The sequence below is a fragment of the Notolabrus celidotus genome, chromosome 10, assembly GCF_009762535.1.
Source record: "Notolabrus celidotus isolate fNotCel1 chromosome 10, fNotCel1.pri, whole genome shotgun sequence".
Classification (NCBI taxonomy): domain Eukaryota; kingdom Metazoa; phylum Chordata; class Actinopteri; order Labriformes; family Labridae; genus Notolabrus; species Notolabrus celidotus.
Genome location: NC_048281.1, coordinates 35908587 through 35914303, shown reverse-complemented (window position 1 = coordinate 35914303; position 5717 = coordinate 35908587).

The window sequence follows — 5717 nt, the reverse complement described above, 5'->3', positions numbered from 1 at the left end:
AGCTCTTATATTCTGACTCTGAAGCATCATGGACTGGTTTCCACTCTCTGACAGTCTGTCAGTGTCCCACTGATACAGATTGTATACATCATCCTTTGTAATGCATCGTCCTGTAACATGTTGTGTGTAACGGATCATATTGTAACCAACCTGCAAGTGTATCTCCATGATTCAAAGTACAAGGTGTAATCACGCTGAACATTATTGCAGCATTTAGTTTCACATCAAAGCACTTTGTATCCCATCGTATTGTAACATATTGAATTGTTTGTAACATACTGAATTGTTTGTAACATATTGAATTGTTTGTAACATATTGAATTGTTTGTAACATATTGCATCATGATGTGTGTTACATCTATCGTATCATATTATTCTTTATTGCATCGTCTCATATAATTTTATGTCGAACAAAATCATATTGTGCAACATCGTATTGTTGCGTTTTGTATCAAACCACAAAGCATCGTATTGTATAGTATCACATCGTCTCATATCTAATCTTATCGTACAATTTCATATCAAACATCATGTCCTGCCCAAGCGGCAACCTCTGCAGCCTGTTGCACCAGCTGTGCATAAGTTGAGTCCTAAGTTAGGGTGTAAAGTCCTCCCTAAACCACACGTTGTAACTAGTTAGTTTGTAACTTAAGTTGTGACATAGTTTGGTTGCACCACGGAGACGTAAGGTTCATCTGAACTAGTAGACAGTAACGTCCAAACTAACCAAAACATTGTGGCAGATATGACGTATACACTTCCAGCAGCCAATCAGAGGAAAGCACCACTTTTGATGCATTGTTATCTTTCGTGCCTAATCGTCTCAGAACTGACCAACAGCTGAAACAAACTAACGTAAGGTGATAACTACAGCCTCAATCCTTAATCTACGCTGTGTGTATAATAACAGTGACATCGAGTGGTACAATTATCAACTACAACATATGTTCACTAGCAAGGACCACGCCACACAAGGATATAAGTTGAACATTTAATGAATTAGTTGTGCGTGGTGTGCCCAGCAGAAGGAGACTCAGGATGGGGGTTCCGTCTCAGCGTTATCCTGCCGGAGCTGATCTTGACCCGGGTTGTACCTGGAAGTAGACAGGGCATAGAAGGAGCGAGCACGAGTTGAGTAGGAGAGGACAAGGAAATAGGTTAAGTGCAGGAGAGTAAGGTGAGGGAGGGTGGGTTGAAGAATCACGGACAAGCAGTTGGAGTAGGCTGGCTACGTTTAAGAAGGCTTGTCAGGTGATTGAGGGTGTGGTTTAGGCGTGGTCCTGCTCCCGAATCTAAGTTAACACCTTAACTTCATTTAATCATAGGAGGGCAAATCTTGGTCATCATATTTTTCGAAAGGATTTCATCTCTCGCGGATATCGCGTATATACAGTCTATGGTTGCAGACGTCATATAGCTGTGAGGACCCTCTGTATCTCCTCATCATCACACTTTTCAAAACGACGCGCCATGGCAGCTGATATACTGTACGGAGGACTTTACACCTACTAGGACCCAAGTGTAAGAATTAAGTTGCAACTTAGGCTGACGTTGGAACTATCTCAGATGGTGCAACGCCCCAAAACGTTAGTAGAGTGTAAACTTCATCCTAAATGAGAAACTACGTTCAAACTAGGCTACGTTTGAACTTACACACAGCTGGTGCAACAGGCTGCTGGTCTAAAAATATGAGTCCAATATGGAAGTGCTAAAAACTGCAGTTCATGGAGGATCCACTAGAGGCTGGCTCAGGAAGTACCAGAAACCACATACACACCCATTCAAAGAGCCGATCTTTACAGCAGAAATAAACATCTTTACAGTCTGGTTCAAAAAACAAGTGGAGTCTGGATAGATCATTTCTTGATCGCTCACACTGTGAGGGGGTGAATTTTTGTCTAACGCGGCAATTTTGAAGATATTGAGATTTCAAGTCTTCCAATGAGAGGCACAGCTGACTTGATTGAAAGGCGGGAACACTGTAGCTGTTGGCTAGGAGGCTCAAGCTCCGCCTCTTTACGTCACAATCACTCTACAGCAGCAATATGGCCGCCGCCGCCGACTGGCCTCAAATAGCGCTTTAGAAACAGACGGGTGACATCATGGATACTACGTCCATTATTCATACAGTCTATGATTCTACCGTACCACAAGGTATCGTATCAAATCGTCTAGTATCTGCGTTTCATATCATTTCTTATCAAACAACATCGTGTTGTATCGTTGAGTCTCCTTTCATACCAAATCATATTGTTTAATATCATACCACAAAGTATCTTATCACATAACTTCATATTGAACAACATTACATCTTACATAACATATCACACTGTATCAAACTGTATCCAAGCATTTCATGTCATATCATACCTCATCATACCTCATGGTATCCATCGTATCAAACCTCATGGTATCCATCATATCAAACCTCATGGTATCCATCATATCATACCTCATCATACCTCATGGTATCCATCATATCAAACCTCATGGTATCCATCATATCATACCTCATGGTATCCATCATATCATACCTCATGGTATCATATCATACCTCATGGTATCCATCATATCATACCTCATGGTATCATATCATACCTCATGGTATCCATCATATCATACCTCATGGTATCCATCATATCAGACCTCATGGTATCCATCATATCAGACCTCATGGTATCCATCATATCAGACCTCATGGTATCCATCATATCAGACCTCATGGTATCCATCATATCATACCTCATGGTATCCATCGTATCATTACCTCATGGTATCCATCGTATCATACCTCATGGTATCCATCATATCAGACCTCATGGTATCCATCATATCATACCTCATGGTATCCATCATATCATACCTCATGGTATCCATCGTATCATACCTCATGGTATCCATCATATCAAACCTCATGGTATCCATCATATCATACCTCATGGTATCCATCATATCATACCTCATGGTATCCATCATATCATACCTCATGGTATCCATCATATCATACCCCATGGTATCCATCATATCATACCTCATGGTATCCATCATATCATACCCCATGGTATCCATCATATCATACCTCATGGTATCCATCATATCATACCTCATGGTATCCATCGTATCATACCTCGTGCCACTTTGTATCATACCTTGTTGTTTCATATGGTAAATGGTAAATGGACTTGTACTTGTATAGCACTTTTCTAGTCTTTCTGACCACTCAAAGCACTTTTACACTACTCGTCACATTCACCCATTCATACCCATTCACTCACTGATGGTAGAGGCTGCTATGTAGTGAGGGTCCATCAGTGTTAGCTAATCTCATTCACACATCTCTGAACAACAGAGGGAGCAATTTTGGGTTCAGTGTCTTGCTCAAGGACATGTGACTGTCAGAGCTGGGATCGAACTGCCAACCATCCGATTGATAGACGACCGACTTTACCCACTGAGCCACAGCCGCACCACATCGTATCCATAGACTGTAAAAAATATGGACGTAGTATCCGTGACGTCACCCATCTGTTTCTGAACGCTGTTTCGAGACCAATCGGCTGCGGCAGCCATATTGCTTCCGTCGAGCCAGTGTGACGTAAAGAGGCGGGCTTTGAGCCTCCTAGCCAACAGCTGCAGTGTTCCCACAGTCAGCTGTGCCTCTCATTGGAAGACTGGTAATCTCAATATCTTCGAAATTGCCGAATTAGAAAAAAATTCCCCCCCCTCACAGTGAGAGGACGTCGAGAAATTAGCTATTCAGACTACACTCATCTTTTGTACCAGGCTGTAAACATGTTTATTAACGCTGCAAAGATCAGCTTCTCCCCATTCATGTGTATGTGACTTCCGGTACTTCTGGAGCCAGCCTCAAGTGGATCCTCGATGAACTGCAGCTTTTAACACTTCCGCATTGACTCATATTTTTAGACCGGAGGTTGCCGCTTGATCGTATCACATCAGATCATACTGAATTGTGTCAAATCATATCATGTTGTACCACATCCTAATCTTTCCTATCGTTACCTATCGTTTATAAGAATGACTATCAGACTGTGTGAATGCACAGTTATCAGACTGTTGTAGAGCTTTAAGTGAACATGTGAAGCTATCCTCTAACTATGAGGTAAAAACTCCTCTAACTCATACGTGACTCGCCCCACGCTCACTTCCTCTTTAGACACAGCTGATTGGTTGATGCTATAAAACACATTTTTGAATGCAGTCTGAAGAACTTCTCCTCCACTCCTCATCAGCAGACGTTATCTGACCTCCACAAACTCTTATCTGACCTCCTCCCATAAAGCTCTTTCTCTGACCGTCACAGGAATCAACCAATGAGGACTCGTCTGATGTTGAGTGGCGTTTTATTTCCCATGCCAAACAAGACTTGTAGACAAACCTGCGTGTCTGTCTGCCAACTCCAAAGTCCAGCTCATCCCTGTTGACTAGATTAGATAACCCGGTTTTAAAGGCAGGGACGCTGTTTGCTCAGAGACTCCTCTCCGCCTAATAGCGTCTGATCTAATGGGAGATTGCAGGCTGCTTGTTGACAGTGCAGACCCGCACAGCGTCATGGCGATGGCCAAACAACACAGAGAAACAAAGCAGGGCTGAGCTTTAGTACCTGTAATTACCAGATAAATATCAGCTTCTTTGCTCCAAACCAGCTGCAATAAATATTATAGGCTGACTCAATGACAGCTATTATATAGTCTGTAATGGTTCAAATATATACGCTTCACAGAGACTGTAGGTGCTGCTGTCTTTAGTTCACAGCTCAGTCTTTGCATGGAGAGAAATACAGCCGCCTGTTTCAGGTATTATTGGATGAATCATATTCTCTGTGATGAAACTGAGAGGTGAAAGTGAAACAGTTATAAACTGAGTATTTTCTGCAGGATTATTATCGTAGAAATCATTAAATACTGACAACTGAGTGTATATTAATTAAGACAGCACAGCCAATCAGGTGCTTAATATTTTTATTAAGCAATGTAATTTATTTAATCAACTTCTTTTGTTCTCTTTTGACTCAGACAATTACAGCTCTTATTTACCTCTTTTTATACTGTTGTCTTTTTATTTTTATGCAACATAAATATTAATAATTTAGCCTCAAATTCTCATAAAATAATCAAGCTTTCAAACCCCAGAACCTTTAAGTGTAATTACAATTTAGTTTTGTGATTCATTAAACATACAAAATAAAAAAAACAGCATCTAGTTCTACACTCCAGGCTGTGTCAGGTCTTTATGCTAAGCTAAGCTAAGCTAGCCCACTGCTGGCTTTATCTTGTGATTTAACATTACAGTAGTTAAAGTTGTATTCATCTTTCAAACATTTCTCAAGGATGTGATTTAAAGCTCCTAAAATAACTTTTGTATTGTGTTGATTTTGGCGCCCCCTGTGGTCAAAGCAGATATGTCCCATATCTTTGCTGATTTTTCCTTAAAAATGTGTAAAAATGTTTTTAACCTGAATATTCTCATCCTGTTGTCTTCTACGTTTCCCCTCGTATCTCTAATTGAGAATCTTTACCGTAGAAAAAAAAAACCTTATTTTGTTGTGTTTTGTAAATCGCTTCATTTTAAAGGCTCCCATACACATTCCAACATGAATGAAGCCTTGCACTAGTTTTGGCCGTATTTCTGCACATTTTCTGGAAGCCCAGGGATACGGACCAAACGTTGCAGTCCCATTGGAAATTGTAGGGGGC